The following is a 22,824-nucleotide window of genomic DNA, read 5'->3' as shown; positions in this document are numbered from 1 at the left end:
AAAATCTACCATGTGGCTACCATGTGATTGGCCAAAGCCTAAGCAAACTTTTCTAACTAACTGATAAGCTTTGCACTTGTTACTAAGAACCTATCAACCAACTAGCTTTTTATTACAAGTGATAAAGACTATTACAAGTAAAAAGAACTACTTATCAAACAACATAAGTAGTAGTGCTAATCATAAGAAACTAATTATTGAACTTGCTGGACGGTAACAAGTTGAAACAACTTGCTCTAAGAGGGGCAGTCTTGATGCAGTTCATTTTACTATCCAACAAGTTCAATCATTAGTTTCTTATGAGCAGTACTAGTGCTTATGTTTTTTGATGAGTAGTTCCTTTTACTTGTAATAGATTTTATTACTTGTAATAGAAAGCTGATAGGTTTTTAGTGACAAGTGCAATCGTTTGTTTGTTAGTTAGAGAAGTTTGTTAGGTTTTAGCCAATAATGGCCACATGATAGGTTTTTATTGCTAACTTCCTAACTAATTAGCAACTTGCTTATGTAACTATAAATAAGCAAAACTGCCCTCATTGTAACTATTAGTAAGTTGTTCGTGTGATGCACGGATAATGTTATAATGTTTTATGTAAATTTGTTTTTGGAAATTGTTATACATATATTATAGCATATTTATTATAAAAATTTGTTAGTAATGAGTTCATCATAAAATGGTAAAAATTATAAATTGATTGCACACACATATTTATTATAATTATTTCATTCAAGTAATGAGCAATAATTAAAACAAATTTGGAGTAATATTGTATAATAAAAGTTGATAAAAGCATATTAATTCATACTATATTATTGATTTTTATTATGTGATATAATAAAAAACTTCATTACGAAATCTTTTTTTTCTTCTTCAATGCTTTGTTATGGTGATGCTTATTATCATCATCAGTTTCTTCATCTTCAGCGTTTGAAGTTTAGTCCATTCATATTTGTTCAAATTTTGAGTTTTCATTAATTTTTTTCTTTTGTTGCATTATTTGTATTAATCACTAATGAATTGGTATCGGGAGGTTCTTGAATGAATCTTACAAAGTTTGGACTTTGTCACTAAGATTTTTTGTAGGTATTTGCATTTATATTATATTTCAATGATGTGATATTTTTTTGTAAATGTTTTTATTTATTTATTTATTTATTTTTGTTAATTTTGGAATAGTGCAGCAAAAAGAATTAATATAACATATTGGATTATATGTATATATATATATATATTTTTTTTTTTTCTTCCATACCTTTTTGTCATTTGAAGGTGCATCAAAAATCTTAGCAACTATGTAATTTTCAAAACCATCCATTAAATTGAATTCATTCAAATGAATTAGGAAAATCAATTTTTTCCTTTTTTTTTTTTGCAATCACGTGGGATTGCTTCTCCAATATCAATAGTTTTAAAATAATTTAAATAAGTTGTACCTCAATTTGTTTTTCAACAAGATCTCAATCAAATATCACAAAATTTGTTTTGTCAGTTGCATCAAAACTTTAGTTTTAATCCTGTATCTAAAGTAGTTTGCAATTGTGTATATATATATATATAGTAGTTATAGTGAGATAAATATATTATAATATTTGGAGAGTATGTAGTTAATGTGAGCGTCTCTAACTTTGGGATAGAAAGATTTGTTTTTGTTTCACATTTTGTACACCAAAATGATTCTACATGTGGTTTGACATTCCTTTCACAAAGCACGTGCAAAATGTAATACTAACCCATTGTTGTATCCAATTACTTATTGTTGCAATACCCTAACAACTCACATCTTGCAATGAACTTTGAAATTAATATGTATTTTTTTAATATAAATAATATGATGTATTGTTATTTTTTTATGTAAATGATGAGTATAATTTAAAATGATTAACAAACTTGTTTCGTAGGATCTCATTCAATGCATCTTATATTTACTATTCAATGTATAGGATCGTGTTTTTGACCATTCCTATCATTGAATTTTTTTTAAAGAACATATTAAGTTAATGGCATTTTGTGAGATAGTATATGTTATTTATTAGACTTTTTGTTATTATAAATTTTAGATATATGCATTTATCAATTATTTCAGCAACCTTAGAGATCTCAAGATTTATATATATTTTGTGTTGCATTGGTTGATTACAAAGAAATTTTGTTTGCATAAATTGCATAGAACATTGAATTGAAATTGGGGAAAAATGAAGACATGATTTCATGAGAATGAGATTTTCTAGAAGTATCATCTACATGTGGGGAGGCAGAAAAGAGTTTGTAACTGGGTAAGAGTTTTGGCTTTAATTTACACGTGGAAAGGATCAGACTTGGTTTATAATATGTAAGGTAATAACTGGACTTGAGTTTTTCATAAGGTTTGGTCTATTTTTAAAAGGTAGTCAATTTTGTAGAGAATAACTTTTGGTCTAATTGTCAAGAGCAATCCATATTGTATATAATAGTAAAAAGAAGTTACTATGATCTATTGGGTAACAATAAAAAAAAACTTAATAAAAGGAGGTAAAAAAAGCTAAATTTATATGATAGTAAAAATAAGTTACTATGATCTATTGGGTAACAATAAAAAAAATTAATGAAAAGAGGTAAAAAAAGACTAAATGCAACATTAGAGTGCCACGTGGCAGGATCTTATGAGGTCTCTATTTATATATATATATATATATATATATTGATGATTTGAATTTGAGTGAATAAACCCTATACCCGAGAGTTTAATTTTCTAAGAGTATGTCTCTTGAAAAGCTAGCCTAACCTTTCATTCTCTAAGCAACTTAGCATTCCAAACAGCAAACCCATCCTCCAATTCCCCGTTTTTTAGAGATCTATATCTCTCGCTCTCTCTCAAACATGACTAGGACAAGGTCCCATCACGGTCTTGACATGGAGGAGAAAAAAATTGAAAAAAAAGGGAAAAGATATATACAGTCTCTCGTTGGTGATTCCTCATTTGTCTTGCTAATCTGGTTGATTTGCACCTCATTGATGTTGGGACTTGGCTTGTCGGAGCTCTTCTATCAGGTATGGCACTGCTCTCAACTCTCTTGCCATTCCGCTCCCTTGTCAGGGACGACACTACTCTCATTTCTCTCCAGACTTGTAATCATCTTTGACTGCACTAAATGATTACAATTGACATTGAAAAAAAATTACATTGAGCCTTGTCATTACAAGTAAATTTTTGTAAAGATTACAACCAAATTTGTCATGCAATTAGCCAACACTAGGTAACTTTTACTCTCATTAGGTGAATCATCTAATCCCTCACTTTTAAACTCATCACACAATGTCACATCAATTGCATTTCCTTTTGACCTTAAAAAGTTTAGACACTTGCTTCGAATATGCCCTAAACTAGAACACTCATTTCACTTTGTGCATTTGTGTTTTTCTCATTCTTAGCCTTAAAGTCCTTGTCATTTCGAGAATTGCGATTGGATCCATTCTTGGGCTTATTAATAGGTCTAAAGGATTTACTTTTTTAAAGTAATTATTCAGCCTAGGCATAAAGAACTTTCTAAACTTCATAGCAAACAAGGCTAGGTCATCATCGTTCAACCAGTCCTCATCAAAGGTATCACTCTCTTCTTCCCTGACTATTTTAAGGCAGGAATTGTTTTTCTTAGACTGAGGTAAGCAGAATTTATATGTTTGAAGTGAACCAGTTTAGCCCTCAATCTTGACAGTGTCAAAGATCATGCTAATGGTAGTTACCTTGGGATGAAACCTCTCATGCAGAGATCTCGTGAATTTCCTAATCTCCTAGAATCTAGAGACATTTATAGCTTTTAGTTTCCCGCAGTCTTTGTTCTCTCATAAGTTATTTCCAAGACAACCCTTGCCCCTTTGATTGTTTCACTCATGGATATTCTCTTGAATTCCTCTTTTCAAACTGCCAAAAAGATGACATTGATGCCTTTACTATTGTTGGCTTCAATAAGTTCATATTGGGCCATTTTTCTACTGGGGGTTTTGTTTTGGTTAAAAACTCTTTTCTACTAACAACCTTAACTCTTCTTCCATGGATTTGAGAACGCTTTTATGTGAACCTTCCAATAAGCATATATATATATATATATATATATATATATAAAAGCATAAACCTCAACTATAGTAGCTTGTGGCGCATTGTATAATATATTTTCATTTAAGCTTCAGCCTCATCAAAGTTTAGCATTCATTTCAAAATATAAATTAATGAGGTTCAAAAAAATTTGTATGCTTCTCTCTCTCTCTCTCTCTCTCTCTCTCTCTCTATACACACATGCAAAAATATAATTTACACTCTATAAGTTTGATGAATTGTCATTTTAGTTTGTTTAACATCTCTAGTAGTCGAATTGCCTAAGATTATACCATGTGATGCATTCTTAAAGAATAAAACAAATTCAAACAAAATCCATAAACAATTTAACACACAATGACTATAAAAATAATAATTATATTCTTAAGTTGGAAAAGTAATTAAATATTTGTCAATTTACGAAAAAAAATATTACAATAGTGTTGAATTAAAGAAATTGACCTTAATTAATTAATCAATTACCTAAGTTGATTAATTAGTCCAATTACATGCAAAACCAATTAAGACACAATCATATCACTAAACTGAAGTTAAGTGCAACAGAAAATAAGTTTGACATGCGGTTTGATCACAATGCAAAATACCTTTGCAAGAAAAATCTTATCGGGTGAGTTTCAAGTTACCACTCTCAAAGAATCTACTAACAAAAATATATGTAACAAGCATAAGGAGTTTTACCCTATTCTGAAGTACCTACCTACAATAGAACCTACTGATCTATAATGAAGCTCAGATTTAAGCCTAATCGGACTACTTATTGCAGCAAACTTCTTCTTTGCACGCCACTGTCCGTGACTAATTCCCTACAACAATCCTTGATTGTTGCAGGATCTTCACACAAAAACAGTAATAAGATCTTCAACTGTTGGTGTCAAAGACTTTATTTGGTGCAAAACCCAAAGGCGCATAGGAGTCACAATAGTATCTCTTTTTTATTTATTTATTTATTTTATTCATTTATAATTTTTATGATCTCACCGGTTCAATAAGTGGAGTCTAGGGCTTCAATATGAAAGCCTTAGGTTTTCTACCTCTACAACCTTATTTAAAGTGGGGCTTAATAATGGGCCTTTAAATAGGCTCTCCAACTAGGATTACTCAAACCCACAAATACCATTGGTTTAAATTAAAATGTTTTTGCCAAATTTTGAAATCAAGTAGTTCAATAGATTGAGAGGTATCGAGGTAGTATAGAGATTTAATAAATCTTGATCGGTTGAGTGTAGTCAAACTTGGTATCATGGCAGTAGATTCAACAATTCTTAAGTAGTGCTCTTGTGTCTTCAATATGTTCCACTTGTTCATATTTAGATACACTTAAAACTTAGTCTCAAATACATAAAAGTGTGTTTTGACTTGAATTATGCCAAGCATAAAAATTTGACCATAACAAATAGGTTCATATTCTAAATTATATTAATCTTAAAAGTTTATATTTGACATTTTTCAAATATTATAATTCAATCTTATTTCTCAAATATTATAATATTTAATGAGAATTATAAATTTGTCATAAAAATAATTTCTTATCAAATATTTCAAATTGAACTTATAATATACACGCGCATAGGCTAGTTTACTATATACGGAGTTTACATACTTCTCATAAAACCTTTTTCATTATACTTTGCTAACCCCCCAAAAAAAAATTAGTTGACATCATCATAGTAACTCCAGTACCTTTAGGCTTCATCTATATGAATCCCTTCACAAATTGTACGTTTACTTCGTTCCAAAACTCTAGGATCACATTTTATGCATTGATGCAAGGTTAGGAATATATTCTGTGGTTTTAGTATTACATGGTTTCTCTAGGTTTTTATCAAAGATACGTCATAGGGGTGCAAGATCAAGAACTAGAATAATGGGTTCTATGGTTTGAAACGAGGGAAAAGCTCTCAATGTCACACAGTGATATGGCCTCAAAATTATGTACCCATAAGTATTTATGTTGGATGTGTGAGTGAAGTCTTACATTGAATAATGATAAGAAGAATAAGTGATTAATATAACACAATTGAGCTCATACGTATTGAGTTTAGGCCTTTTAGGTTAAGGTTATCTTTATATATTATATTAACTACTCAATTGGAATCTCCCCAAGATGTTATCTCCCCAACAAGTGATATTAGAGCTTATGGTGATGTGTGGCAAAAGTGACAAGGTTATTAAGGTTCATTTTGTAGTTGGAGCAGGGACGGGGGTGCGTGTACTTGGAGCCCTTTTGCATATGAAGTAGGGACGGGTCCCTTTCGTAATTGAAGCAGAGATGGTATATTGCACCAAACAAGCCCATAAAAGCCCACACAAACAATCCTGAAAAAAGACCCAACAAAGAAAGTATTGCCAATGGTGCTAGATCATGGTGTGGCGCAAGGTTCCCATGGACATTGAATTGTAGGCCAGTTTCCCATGGATGAGCATGTGGAATTGACACATGGCTCTCATGGATAGCGTACAAGAGGCCCACAAATGACAAATTGATGAAGAAAAAAGCCATTATGGGAAGATGGAGCAAGTAGGAATTGTTCATGACCCACAGAGAGGTCTTGAAACTCACAGAGAGAAAGAGACTTACATGTGAGAGGGAGTTGTTGGGTATAAAAGTGTAAGTGAAGTTCTACATTAAATAATGATAAGAAGAATTAATGGTTAACATAACATAGTTAAGCTCATATCCATTAAGTTTAAACCTCTTGAATTAAGTGCGTCTCTATACATTAAATTAACTACTCAATTAGAGTACTCTCCCTAATATATATTCTCCCCCAACAATTTATATGTAGGGTAAACTTTCCTAGTCTCCTTTTAAACAAATATGTCTTGTTCTTCAGCATTTAACCAACACATTACAACCTTTTTCCATATTACAATATTACACTATCATTGGATATCGCCAATCTAAATTCTAACATACAGTGGATGCTTTATTGCTCTTTTTTGTTATTCAATAGTTCTCTTGTCTATTAATAAGCTTCATTTGTTTTTTATATGAATGCTATAAATAGAGTTGTTGCTACAGCGAATGTACTCTCATTTCTTTTTCCCGTACTTCTGCTCCCTTATTAATATTTTGTGAATATTGCTATGGTGGGATTCTACATTATAGGTACCAGTACCACAGCGGTAGCAGTACTTATACCATCTACAAAATGTTACAAGTTACAATTATAGAATTGAAATTTGTTTTCCAACTTTCATATTTAAATATGTTTTAATCATAATTTTGTCATAAAGCACACTAAGTTGGCATTGCAGTAGTCAAAGCTGGTACGATTCTAGGTTCATTCAAGGATATCTAACAACACAAATTTGATCCCTTATGAATGAAATTATTTGTCACATAATCTTTATTATAAATATTGTTTTAGAAACTGTACATTTTTAGACCCTTAACACAAGTTGTTTAACCTAGTTATTTAGACACGTGATTACTTAGATAAATTATTCAGTCCTAAGTTAACACAATAAAATCATATCATGTAAATAATGCAAAAATATAAAGAACACAACGATATGATAACTCAGGAAAGCCTAACCGGTAAAAAACTTGGAGAGGATTTAACCTAGTTATCCTTAAAGTAAAACAAATCCACTATGAAAGAATTGAAGTTTGTACAATAAAACTTAGACCACTAACATCCTATTCTACCTTGAGTAGAAAACTTACTACCACGATCACATGACAGCTCTAAGTCCACGAACTACTTCTTTCTTTGATCCACTGCAACCATAAGTTCTCCTACTTGTGACTTTGAGACTCCACTCAAAGGTTTCAGATCTTCTTTAAGTTCTTTAAGCAGCAACTGAAGAGATCATCAAGTTCTTGACACGAATCTTGATCTTGATGACCCTAAGTGTGTGTATGAAGGTAAACACCTCTAGATCTCACAAAAGATTCAACACACAACTCTTCAAAGACTTCTAAAACGTAGCTAGAGTTTTTCCTTTTATACTTAGAGTAAAACACAGAACCCTATACGTCAAATGAGCTTGGGCTGAATTGGAATTTCTACAGAAAAATAAATCTGCACGAGATTCGATCGATCGAGTCTAATTTTCGAGCGATCGAGCCTTGCAAATTTAGTCCAATAATTTTTGTAACCACTCGATTCCAATTTTACAAGAAAACACACTTTGAGCAAGCCTAAACCTAGGCTCTATATTTTGATCATGGTTTGCCAACACATTACAAATTGAAGTTCTAATACATTAGTTCCTAAATTCTTAAAACTTAACAAACTCCCCATTTGGCAATCCGTGACAAAACACATCACAAAAGTAAAATGCTCAAAGATAAAAACAGCTCATTCAAATTTCAAATGCCCTAAATACCATTCAACCTAACTACTATCTACCAGTTGTTAAAGTAGACAGCAGCCATGACTGAATTAACCTATGGATTCTTGAAACACTCAACAAACACATAAATGCATGTGATGAAAATACAAGTAAAACAAACTAAACTTCTTGATTTTACAAAACATAAAATAAAAGACATATATCATAAATAACCTCATAAATATAAATCAATAATCAAATGTACCATATGTGAAACAAGAAACAAAGAAAGAAACAAAAACATAAAGCATAATGTTCTCCCCCTAACATATACAACCCATAAAAATAAATACATCAAATCCAAAATGAATACATCATAAAGCCAAAACCAAAAATACATCATGTAAAGCTCCTAGATACAATCTATCATCTCCAATCTCCCCATATCTCCATATATATGTACTTCCCCTTTTTGTGACAAATTGCTAAAGGGCAATCAAGAATTTCCATCAAAAGGTGGAGCTAGTGGAGTAGAACCTCTAACACCTGCCAAATTTGCTCATAAAGCTTGAAGCTCAGTGAGCACATCCAACAAAATCTGTCAATGCACTGCCTAAACGGTCATAACTGTATCCAGCATGCTTCGCAAGGACGAGTCGCTCGATGAAGAAGGTGGAGGATCCACAGCAACTGTAGGTTCTACATACTCTTCAACAGTAGGGTCACCAAAAGAAAGAGGCCTAGATGCATAACCTATAGAAGACTCAACTCTAGGGTGCTTAGAGCTAGCTTTCAACTGAGCTACTCTTTACCTAAGAAAGGTGGCACCTATAGGAGCTATGATATGGACAGGCTCGAATGCAGGAAAGTCCTCTAAACCTAAGTCCAACAAAATCCTATGAATAAAAACTGGAAAGAATAAACCATGAAATTTTGCACTACTCCTATAAACCTCAACAAGAGAAGTTGACCACTTACTTATAGGAGTAGTCGATTTCTCCCATCCGTATTCAATGAAATTCCAAACTCTTTCATCAATAGATTTGAAGAATGCTTTTATCCTTATTTTCCAATAGGCATAGTTGTTTCCATCAAAGTGAGGTGGGATCACAAGAGAGTGACTGTGTTCCATAACAACAAGGGTCAAGAATCAATTCTTAAATCAAAAGATCTAAAAACATAAGAGCTAACCTGCTCTGATACCACTTGTACGTTTTTAGACTCCTTAACACAAGTTTTTTAACCTAGATATTTACTCAAGTGATTACTTAGATATATTATTCAGTCGTAGGTTAACACAATAAAATCATATCATGTAAATAATGCGGAAATATAAAGAACACAACGATGTGATAATGCAGGAAAACCTAACTGATAAAAAACCTGGGGAGGATTCAACCTAGCTATTTTTAAGGTAAAACAGATCCACTATAAAAGAATTGAAGTTTGTACAATAAGACTTAGACTACTAACATCCTATTACTACATTGAGTAGAAAAATTACTACTGTGACCACGTGACAGCTCCGAGTCCATGGACTACTTCTTTCTTTGATCCATTGCAACCACAAGTTCTCCTACTTGTGACTTTGAGACCTCACTCAAAGGTTTCATATCTTCTTTAAGTTCTTTAAGCAGCAACTGAAGAGATTATTAAGTTCTTGACACAAATCTTGATCTTGATAACCCTAAGTGTGTGTATGAAGGTAAACATCTCTAGATCTCACAAAAGATTCAACACACAACTCTTCAAAGACTTCTAAAACGTAGCTAGAGTTTTTCCTTTTATACTTAAAGTAAAGCACAAAACCCTACATGTCAAATGGGCTTAGGCTGAATTGAAATTTATGTAGGAAAATAAATCTGCATGAGATTCGATCGATTAAGTCTAATTTTCAATCGATCGAGCCTTGCAAATTTAGTCTAATAATTTCTGCAATCACTTGATTCCAATTTTACAAGAAAACACACTTTGAGCAAGCCTAAATTTAGACTCTATATTTTGATCATGGTTTGCCAACACATTATAAATTGAAGTTCTAATACATTAATTCCTAAAGTCTTAGAACCTAACTGAAACATTTATAAAGATATTGTTAATGCCCTGCATCAATTTGTATACATTGATTTAATTATAAGACATGCAGTTGAGATTAGAACCTAAATGTATAGAGAGTTTTCTAGATAAATGAACAATTTCCTCCTAGACTTTTCATTGCCAAATTGTCAAATTCTCTCCATTAAATTCCTAGTTTAACACAATTAACCTTGCTAGAGCCTTGGAATTCAGTTTTTAGTATTTCCCATGTAAGTTTGGCTTTGTTCATGCTAAAAATTATAGGGAAGATGGATTAACCACACCTTGTTGGCTGTACTGAAAAGTTGTTGCATCAAGTGGTGATTGGAAGTTGCTGCCATATGGAGACAGTGATGTGGGCTAAAATAAGGCTACAAAGATTGGCTCTGACGATAATGATAGATGCTAAAATTCAAAGAAACATTAATGGCCATACAAAACAAACGGAGAGTCTTATTTAGAAAACAAAGGGAACTTGATGTACTTTTGTTGACACACCTAGGACTTGAAAACTCTTACACTGTATTTAGTTGGAGTAAAGGGGCGGATGGAAAACTTAAGAAAGAAAAATGAAATAAAAAATATGATTTTTCCTTGATTTGGTTCACAAGGGAAGTAAAATAAGATGCCTCGATGAATTCTGCCAAAACCTACCAAAAACTTATCTTCCCAAATTTGGGTCCATAAGGATGTACTTTTTGTGTGTGTTTTGAGAAGACGTAAGGATGTACTGACTTAACTACACTTCAACAATTACCCAATGAACCAAATACTTACACACAACTACTATACATAATAATTCAACCATCTTTTCAAAGGTGTCAGCATCATAAACCCAATAGGTACAAAAGAAAAGAAATCACTTTTCCATACATTTTCCTACTAGCATAAAACAAATAATGTTAGTTTTTAGACCCTTGAGACAAACATTGTTTAACCAATTTTAAGGCCAAGTTGTTAATTAGATTAATTATGCAAGCCTTAAGTTAAAAAATAATCAAACATATCATGCACAATAGAAAATTAAATAACACAAGATATGATAATTCATGAAAACAAATTAAACAAACTAGTTTCAAGGTAAAAAAATCTAGGAGGACCAACCCAAGAAGAACAATCTACTATCAAATAGAGATTTATAGTCAGAATATTTAATTCGTAGTAATGTAAGATAAATTTAGAGTTGCGGAATAAAAAACACATACCTCCAGCCATAGTTGTTTAAGTCTTTGAAGAAAAGAAGACTCACTATATGATGGTAGTGTATATAAAAGGGTCTTCTAGTCTATGACCTTTAATTACCTCACACATATCCTTTTGATGGAAACACAGGCTATATATAGGCTAGACTAGGGACCCTTTTAGATGAAGATTATCATAACTCTCCTTCCATCAAGGAGCTTAAAAATTGTAACTTCATGGTGTTTATTAATCAAATGGGTTACACCATTTGAGAGTTACTAAAGGATGTTATATCTAAAATGTAACTTTCACAAATAGGAAACTTAAGACATGAAATAAGAAACTTAAGACATGAGTTTCATCTTCAAATGTGGGCCACATAAATTTTTTTTTAAGGAGATATAATCCTACATTCTCTCACTTGGCCCACATGAAATTTAAATAACTCAATAAGTGCTTATCATTATGCTATAGCCACGATATTATCCATGTCACTAGTTGTGACATGCTCCCACTCAATTAAAGAATCCAATACATGAATCATGGCGGTAATCCCCTCAATTATAACGAGTATTTCCTTCCATGTATTACAATGTAATGTAATCCTTACATGAGTACTTTATGGGCCATTAATTCTTTATGAATGGACTACCTATTAGCCATTCGGGTCCTCCTCTAAGCATCCCCACAGATATATTGTCCTTTATTTATCCCCATGGATTAAATAAACTTTATATATATACTTTATGTGCACAAAATATATATTATATTTTATTCTCTAAGAATAAGCAAATATGTGTCCCAAATACAAGACAACTAAAGATAAATTAAACATCAAATAAGTTATTAAGTCCCATATGTTCCACGTGGTCCTTATATGGTTTGGTCGGCAAACCTTTAGTCATGGGATCAACAATCATTAGCTTAGTACTAATATTCTCGATGGACACCTTTTGTTTCTTAACATTCTCTCTAACCTTGAGGTACTTTATGTCTATATGCTTACTTCGGCTTCCACTTTTATTATTCTTAGAGAAGAAAATTGCAACCGAATTGTCACAAAAAATCTTTAGAGGTCTCGATATAGAATCGACAATCTTGAGACCTATGATAAAATTTCTTAACCATAATGCCAGTGTTGTTGCTTCATAGCATGCAACAAATTCTGCCTCCATGGTAGACGAAGCAACAAGTGTTTTCTTAGTACTTCTCCAAGATATAGCTCCTCTAGAAAGAAGGAAAATATATCCTGAAGTAGACTTTCTTGTGTCTACACACCCAGCAAAATCTGAATCTAAATAACCAATCACCTTCAATTGATTAGTATGTCTATAAGTCAACTTGTGATCCTTGGTACCTTGCAAGTACCTCATAACCTTTTTCGTAGCTTTCCAATGATCCAAACTAGGGTTATTTTGATATCGACCTAATAACCCCACTGTAAGCCTGATATCAGGCCTTGTGCAGACCTATGCATACATCAAGCTCAAGGAAGTCAATACCGTACCGGAGTTGTACCGGTTTGGCCAATGGTACGATATATTTCGGATATCGGTCAATACTAGTGTACCGTTTTGGTTTTACCACTATTATATATATATATATATATATAGACACACACTCATTAGGACCATAATAATAATTATTTATATATATATATATATATTAGCAAAGAAAATTTATAAGTTTAAAGTTAAAAAAAAAAAAATTATCTAGCAAAGATATAAATTATAAATTATATATATATTAGCAAAGATAATCTATAAATTATCTTTGATATATATATATATATATATATTAGCCGAAGTCTATATATATATATATATATATTAGCAGAGATAATCTATATCTCTAATATGAGTTCTGAACAAATAGCCCCCACCTATTCGCGTAGCCAAACACAGTTAACAAAAAATAGATCAAATGGTGTAGAAGCAACTTTAAAACCCTCGAACCAATTTGTACCGTCCATTATTAGGTCAACCTCCTTATAAAAGCCTACAGTACAAATTTGCATTCTCCTCTGTCTCATACTCTCATTGCTGCCTCTATCTGAAGTCTATGGTTTTCAGTCTCAACGTATGCTTCTCAGTCTCCATCTCCTTTTTCTCACTTTCAGTCTTTACTACACTTCGTCTTCCCCAGTTTTTCAAACACAGAGTAAAGCAACAAATTATTTCTCTCTCACAGCTTCAACCTTCACTTGCTCTACCTCTTTCTCTCCCTTTCTCACTTTTTCTTTTCTGAAGAATAGATCCAGCAAACAGGTAGTTGCTCTCCATGAAGACCCAATCCGTGGGTTTGCTACCATCTGTAATCTGTTCATTTTGATGTTGGGCTTTTTTCTCATCTTCTTCTTCCTTTTCTTTTTCTTTTTCTTCTTTTTTGTACCGGTCCAAAACATCTTTACTGGCTGAAACAACCAGATTTTGCCATTACGGCCGGTATTTTTTCCGATACGAAACAAGGGGTGTACTTGTACTGGTGCACTAGCTGGTATGTTATATACCGGCCGGTACGGTATGGAATTGACTTCCTTGATCAAGCTACCTACCGCAGATGCATATGGTATGTTCTTCATTTGCTCTCGCTTCAAATCATTTTGAGAACATTGATTCTTACTAAATTTGTCTCCTTCCATAATGTGTGCTATTGTAGGTGTACAATCTTTCATTCGGAATCCCTTCAATATTTTTTCAATATAGGCCTTTTGAGATAGTCCTAACACTCTTTGTGATCTGTCTCTATGAATCTCAATGCCAATGACATATGAGGCTTCACCTAAATCCTTCATCTCAAAGTTTTGGGAGAGAAATTGTTTTGTCTCATGTAACAAGCCCAAATCACTACTTGCAAGTAGACTGTCATCCACATATAGGACTAGGAAAATGTATTTGCTCCCACTGACCTTAAGGTATATACATTGATCAACAATGTTCTCAACAAATCCATATGAAGCGATAACATTGTGGAACTTTATATACCATTGTTGTGAGGCCTGCTTTAGCCCATATATAGATTTCTTTAACTTGCAAACCAAATGACTGTCTTTATCATCATAAAATCTTTGAGGTTGGACCATGTATACCGCCTCTTCTAGATCCCCATTCAAGAATGCCGTTTTCACATCCATTTGATGTAACTCTAAATCAAAATGAGCTACTAAGGCCATGATTATTCTAAATGAATCCTTCTTAGAAACCGGAGAGAAGGTTTCATGGTAATCAATGCCTTCTTTTTGAGAAAAACCTTTTGGCTACAAGTCTAGCTTTATATTGTTCAATGTTACCAAAAGCATTTCTTTTGGTTTTATAAACCCATTTGCAGCCAATAGCTACTGCTTCCTTGGGCAACTCAACGAGATCCCAAACTTGATTTTTAGCCATAGACTCCATCTCTTCCTTCATGGCATTATACCAAAGTGTGGAATTACTATCACTCATGGCTTGAGAAAACGAAGTTGGATCATCTTTAGGCTCGATATCAAAATTAGACTCTTGGAGATATACAATATAATCATTAGTAATTGTTGGTTTCCTCATTCTTGAGGATCTTCTTACACCTTTTGTTTCTCTTGTATTTTCAGAAATTTCAGTAGTTGGTTTAATATGAGCTTGTTCTTGATGGGTTTGTTGCTCCTCAAGGATATCATTTGAGGGTAGTTCAATAAAGTCTTGTGCCTTCTCAAACTCTATCCTTCTAGGAAAAGCACTCCCACTAAGCTCGAAGTCCTCAAGAAATTTAGCATTTCTAGCCTCAACTATTCTTGGAGTGTGAGAAGGACAATAAAACCTAAACCCTTTGGAGTTTACTGCATAGCCAATAAAATATCCGCTAGTTGTCCTTAGGTCTAGTTTCTTTATATGTGGATTATAAATCCTTACTTCAATAGAACAACCCCATATGTGCAAATGATTTAAACTCGGCTTCCATCCATGCCATAATTCAAAAGGTGTTTTGGAAACAACCTTAGATGGAACCCTATTTAAGATATACACAGCGGTTTTTAAAGCTTCACTCCATAAGGATAAAGGAATATTGGAGTTACTCATCATACTCCTTACTATATCCATAAGCGTACGATTCCTCCTTTCAGAAACACCATTTGTTGTGGTGTACCTAGCATTGTATATTGAGCAATGATGCCCTCTTCTTGAAGGAACTTAGCAAATGGACCTAGAATTTGTCACTTTTCTATGTACCTACCATAATACTCCTCACCTCTATCTGATCTAATTATTTAAATTTTATTTTCTCTTTGTTTCTCTACTTCTGCCTTATAGGTTTTGAAAGCATTTAGTGCCTCAGCCTTATCATATAAAAGATAGAGATACATATATCTTGTATGGTCATCAATGAATGAGATAAAATATCTCTGACCATTTAGGCAAGGAGTAGCAAATGGTCCACATATATCAATGTGTATGATTTCAAGAATTTCAGAGCTCCTCTTGGCACCCTTAGTGCTCTTATTGGTCTGCTTACCCTTAATGTAGTCCACACAAGTACCAAAATCAGTAAAATCAAGAGTTTTAAGAACTCCATCTTTCACCAATCTTTTAATTCTCTCTATGGAGATATGTCCCAATCTCCTATGCCATAGCATAGAGAAATTCTCATTAATCAAGCTTCACTTTATACCAACATTAACATGTATATTTAAATAATTGCATTCAAAACTGGGGTCAATATCAATTTTAAATAAACTATCAACTAAGGTTGCACCTCAAATATGAACTTTATTTTTAAAAATACTTAAAATTGAGTTTTCAAATAAAAATCCATAACCAACAACAAGAAGTTTGGAAATGGAAATTAAGTTTCTGGAAAATGAAGGTACATAGAAAACATTATTTAAATCTAATACATATCCAGTTTTTAAAATCAGACAAAAAGTTCCAACTCCCTCAACCCTTGAACACATTCGATTTCCTGAATAGATGCATTGTTCATTTCCTTTCGGCTTCCTTAGATTCAGAAAACCCTGCATGGAGTTGACAATGTGAATTGTGGAACCAGAGTCAACCCACCATGTATTATTTGGAGCTTCAACAAAAAAAGATTCATGACACACTAATGAAATGAGATTACCTTTCTTTTCAAGCCATTTCTTGTACTTTAGGCAGTCTTTCTTCATATGCCCTTCTTTCTTGCAGAAAAAACAATTAGCATTTTCATTCTTACCCTTCCTAGCATTTTCTTTAACATGAGTGGCCAAATGAGCACTTTCAACTTTCTCATGTTTTAATCTCTCTTCCTCTTGAACACACATAGTCAAAAGTTCATTTACTGACCATTTATTTTTATGTGTGTTATAAGATATTTTGAAAGGACCAAATTCAGAAGGGAGAGAATTCAATATGAAATGGACTAGGAATGACTCAGAAATCTCAACTTCTAAGGACTTAAGTTGAGCAACCATGTCCCTCATTTCCATAATGTGCTCAGGCACATTCTTAGAATAGTAAAAAGTTTTACTTGAAAACTTTTTCATTAAGATGCTTGCCAAAGCCTTAGCAGATCTTATGAACTAGGAATGACTCAGAAATCTCAATTTCTAAGGACTTAAGTTGAGCAACCATGTCCCTCATTTCCATAATGTGCTCACGCACATTCTTAGAATAGTAAAAAGTTTTACTTGAAAACCTTTTCATTAAGATGCTTGCCAAAGCCTTAGCAGATCTTATGAACTAGGAATGACTCAGAAATCTCAATTTCTAAGGACTTAAGTTGAGCAACCATGTCCCTCATTTCCATAATGTGCTCACGCACATTCTTAGAATAGTAAAATGTTTTACTTGAAAACCTTTTCATCAAGATGCTTGCCAAAGCCTTATCAGATCTTATGAACTATTCTTCAATGGCTTTCATAAAATCCTTAACCTTATTACATTGAGGGATAGAACCCCTAATGTTCTTAATATGGGATTTTATGAACATTAAACTTAAGCGATTAGATTGCTCCCACCATTCATAGTCGAGTTAGTAGGAATTGCTGCAATAACCAAGAAAAAAATAAACTTTAATGCTATGAAATATAGACCTTAGTTCTAAATCAACCAATGTCAATTTAGTAGTAAATTCCAACTTTCCTATGGGTAGAGGTGCATCACACATGAATTTACTAAAATACTTTATTAATAAGACTAGTAAATATAAACAATAAGAATAAAATTTTCCATACCTTTGGGCCTAGGAAAATTATATTCTTAATGCCTAATTCACCATATTATTCTAATTAAATCATAAAAATAATAACCTCCCTATGGGGCCAAGTTATTGCTTTTCATGAATGAATTACAATTTAGATGTCTTTATTCTTAATGATGTATTATAAAAATTAACTTGATGTGATTATCATTATGGCTTAAGATGCTATGGCTATTCTCAAGTCATTTTGATGTTCATCCCTTCAAATGACATCATAAAGATAAACTAAACGTCAAATTTGTCAATTAAAATAAACCATAAAATGATATTTAAAGACAAGTGTAAGAAACTATAAATACACTAAAAATATCATAAATTTTAACTATGTAATGATTAAATTTCCATATATAGTCACAAACTTTATAAAATTACTGCACACTATATGTAAGTCAAACAAGATAAGTTCTTCTAAATAACAAAGAAGCATAATAATCTATATGCAAAGATATCAATTATCATGACAGATGTTCACTTTCATGGGAAGCTTAAATTTGAAAAGCCAATCATAATCTCCACAGAAACATTCGGCCAATGCCATATGCAAAAGGAATAATTTTCCATAGATAGTCGTTTATATTCGAAAACTATCCCATATTAAAGCCATCTAGCCCAAATGATGGTAAAAGTTATTTCAGTGATAGGCTTCAATACTATATGCTATGACCCACACATGAGATACATGGCATAAAACTTAATTCTATTCCATGCTTCTTAAAACTGGGTTTGTTGACATTAGTTAAAAGGTTAGATTTTGATGTCATAGTTAATTTAGTTGAAAGGTCCTAGCACAAAAGAATATGCAATGCAAATACTTTATATCCTTAGACCCATATGTTCCTTGGAAATTTAGCCAAATCATAGAAAAATCTATGAATGAAAAATTACTAAACAACATAGCATGAAGGAGGCTCTGATACCAAATGTAAGATAAATTTAGAGTTGCAGAATAAAATACACATACCTCCAGCCATAGTTGTTTAAGTCTTTGAAGAAAAGAAGACTCACTATATGATGATAGTGTATATAAAAGGGTCTTCTAGTCTATGGCCTTTACCTCACACATATACTTTTGATGGAAACACAAGCTATATATATATATATATATATATATATAGGCTAGACTAGGGACCCTTCTAGATGAAGATTTCCATAACTCTCCTTCCATCAAGGAGCTTAAAAATTGTAACTTCATGGTGTTTATTAACCAAATAGGTTACACCATTTGAGAGTTACTAAAGGATGTTATATCTAAAATGTAACTTTCACAAATAGGAAACTTAAGACATGAAATAAGAAACTTAAGACATGAGTTTCATCTTCAAATGTGGGCCACATAAAATTTTCTTTAAGGCGATATAATCCTACAAGTAAACCTAACTAAAGTTAACAAACTTAGCTCTAAATCCAATAGACTTCCCTGAGATGAATTTGCTCCAACATGAAGGTCTAGTTCACGCTATGATCTTCAGTACACTTGATATTTGAAGCTTGGGTTGCAACTTGATTCTGCCGATACTTATGGTGTGAATGTGATTTCCAATAAATGCTTGAAAGAGTAGAAGGCACAAAATTTCTCAGATCTCAAAAGAGTAGCTCTCCAAGACTTGAAAAACATGCATTAGGGTTTTCTTTATATACTTAGTGAATTTGGACTGAAACCCTATTCTTTGATGAGCTGTTGGGCTTTAAATAAAATTCTATAGAATCGAGTTTCAATCGATTGAGCTACAGCTTTGATTGGTCGAACCTATCAGACTTTGTTTTCTTGAACTTGCAGCTTCTTTGTTATTGTATTCTGATTTGCAAAACCTTGAGTATTGTCTAATATACCCTATAGACTCTATGATCTATACCTAGACAAGTTTGTGTTCTCGGTTTTGCCAATTATTCTTATTAGGGTCATATTTTTTATGTATTGGCTTATCCTTTGACAAAACGCACTTTACTTGTAATTGGATAGATCAAAATTAGGTTTAATGTAACAAGTGTGTGAAGTTTTCTTTACAAGTGGTATCATTAAAAACATGAAGATAGATCCAAGAAATAAGTGAAGAAAAGTCGTTTCATTAAAACTTGACACTAGGCTCGACACTAGCATCTATCAAGGTTTAATGAGGAAGCTCGACACAAACTCAATCTATTGAGACTTACAAATTCAAAATTCTCAGATCTGAATTTCGTCCCGTGATAACTTGGATGATTATGGTTTCTTTCTCTACAGCCCTAGTCATATAAAAGGCTTATTTTAAAAATCATCAAGTACGGAAACATAGACTCAATTAGAGAATTCATATACTTTATGAGAAGCTATTGTGTTTTGTGTACCTTAGAGTTTTGTAACCAAGTGCTTCCTGATCTTTAACGTACTTTGAAGTGAAGAACTTTGCAGCCAACAATAATCAATCAAGTTGCTGGAGTTAGTCACGTACTGAGATCCATGCATGCAAAGAAGTCAACTACAAGATCAAGTTCAATTGGACATTGAAGCGAAGGTTCAACTGCAGGTTAGTATTTTGGGATAGACCAGAGTAGTGGTAAGATCCCTCATACTTGTAACCGTTTGATTTTTGATTAGTGGATTCTTGGGAGTGGTGACTTGAAATTCATCCAGTGGAGTTTTTGCTTTGCAAGAGGTTTTCTCCATTCATCAACAAATCACCATGTTAATTTAATTTCCGCTGTATTTAGTTTATTTGGTGATTTGTTGGTGCCTCTACGATCTGCATGTAATTTGACCTAATTAATCAACTTGGATAATTGAATTAATTAATCAGGGTCAATCTATATCCCAAAAATTCTAAACTTTTAGAACCTAAATATATTTTTCATCTTTTCATATTTCCATCCTTCCAACCAAACATAATTTTAATTATAGAGTTATAGGAGAAAACTGGAGAGAGAACTTTTGAGTTGATAGATGCAATCAACATAAGATCCTAGACAAATAAAAATTTTCCCTATAGACTTTTCAAAATTAATAATTTTCGACAATCTCTAAGAACCAAAAAAACTCTTTATAATATTTTCCAAAAAAAAAAACTCTTTAGAAAGGAAGCTTTAATAAATAGTTTGATTTTCAATTTTAAATATGTCTATCATCTTAAATTTAACTTGAAGATTTTATTTTTATTTTTATAAATAGATTGAAGTTAGAGTTTTTATTTTCTTAGAAAACAAAATATACAATGGATACATCCTCAGCTACTAAGCTGATAATGAGAGATGGAGTTTCCTCCATCCATACAACTTTAGAATTACAAGATTGTGCCCAAATTTAGCTAATAAAAGAACCAGCTTGTTCAGAATATGAAAACACTAGATCTAAAATTAAAAAAAAAAAAAAAAAAAAAACTAATCAACTAAAGTTTAATACGTACATCAGAGAAGTCGCATATAATTTTATGTATATACTACAAAAAAAGCTGGTTTTAGCTGCCTTTTTTAAAGTCACATTTACAAAAATTGCAGTTACCAGAAATTGCAATTACAGTCCCCACAAGAACTCAAACATTTTTCCTCTGATAACTATAGCTCGCCAACAAGGATGAAGGTAATTTTTTAAAGTGAAAACAGTCCTACTTGAGCTAAATTACATCACTATTCAAGAAAAGGCTCGTAGATCCACATGTTTAGGATGTTGATGTCGTCTTATATAGAATAATACTTATTCTAGGGTTGTTTTTTTAATGTTTTATACTACTTTTATTAATATTTATTTTTAATATTCTTAGTTCTTTGGTCATACACATCAAATTGAATTCGAACTTTACTTTTTCGTCAAGCTAATTGTGTAGTATCATTGTTATTATTTGCATGCTCTTAATTAGGAACCCTGAACATTCCCATAGCCACACCTTTCCATCACCCCTTCAGAAAACATTAATGTTTCTTTTTAGTTTCTTTATTTGCTTTCCTGATGAACCTACATGTCTATTGTGGGAATTTAATTTCCTTGCCTGTCATGTGATGCAATGAGATGATTGATAATGATATGTTGAAATTGCACTACTAGGTGCCAATAGACTTTGAAAACATGACCTGAAAATGGATCGTTGATCACTCAAGTCTCTATTCAATCAAATCTCAAAAGAAACACCAAATTCATCCATTGCACTGCACTTGGGAAGTTAATCCACAAACATGAAACCATAGCAAGCCTAACACTTTTCCAAATATAAAAGAGGGGAGAAAATATCAAAAATCAAGGATGCTCTAATATATAAATCCTATAATGAGTTCATTTTAACGTACACTCTAACATAGCAAAAATGTAACTGTCAGGCCAAACCACGTTAAATCTTTATTTTGCTTCTATTTTTCTCTTTACTCTCTTTCAATCACTCAACAACTTCAACATAGTAATAAAGCCAAATTCCATCTTGGACAATGTTTTGATACACCAAAAAAACTAGTTACCTATTCAGTCATGTTGAACCTCATGGCCACATCTACCACAATCATCACCCATCAAAGCTTGCAACATCATCACCAACCCAAGAATGACCCTAAGATTAGTTTGCTTACTCTATAAGGACATGATCCTATAATAGGTTTGGACTTTTTGGGCCATGATATTAGAAGACCAAAGGAAGCTGAAATAAGTTGAAAAATCCTAGCATTAAAGGATTTACTGACCGGAAAATAGATTGCTCCAATTAGTAGTTGATTTGGTCCTTGAAGTGATGATTGGCACTAGCTTGTCGAATGGTGCTCAAATTTCATGAACTGCCATGCATTTGCAGAAGCCTTGACTGAACATACATAAGATCAGTTGTGATTGTGACACATGCTTGGATTGATTAAAGCACAGGTCTTGTAGTTAGTTCAAGAGTCTGTTACAATTAGTTAGAGTTAGTGCACATGTAACACATTAAACACATGGATATTATTTAAGCATACCTAATTAGTTAATCCAATAAGAATGAGCCATTTGTAGCCAATGGGAATAATGCATGAGTTGTAGAAACGAGACAATGAAATCATT

The 22,824-nt window shown here is 32.5% G+C and overlaps 1 long non-coding RNA gene across 2 annotated transcripts in view; it reads left to right on the top strand.

Annotated features, from left to right (window-relative positions):
- Positions 1-22,824, top strand: part of LOC126702309 (uncharacterized) — a 30,786-nt gene that overhangs the window by 2,139 nt on the left and 5,823 nt on the right. The window contains exon 3 of one of the 2 annotated variants that reach the window (XR_007647720.1): positions 20,230-20,344. This is a non-coding gene — a long non-coding RNA (uncharacterized LOC126702309). Of the gene's footprint in view, positions 1-20,219; positions 20,345-22,824 lie in introns of both variants that reach the window. The other variant, XR_007647719.1, reaches the window with a different exon arrangement.

This window comes from Quercus robur, chromosome 10, assembly GCF_932294415.1.
Source record: "Quercus robur chromosome 10, dhQueRobu3.1, whole genome shotgun sequence".
Taxonomy (NCBI): domain Eukaryota; kingdom Viridiplantae; phylum Streptophyta; class Magnoliopsida; order Fagales; family Fagaceae; genus Quercus; species Quercus robur.
Note: the sequence above shows the minus strand (reverse complement) of the source record. Positions and strands in the feature narration are given on the sequence as shown.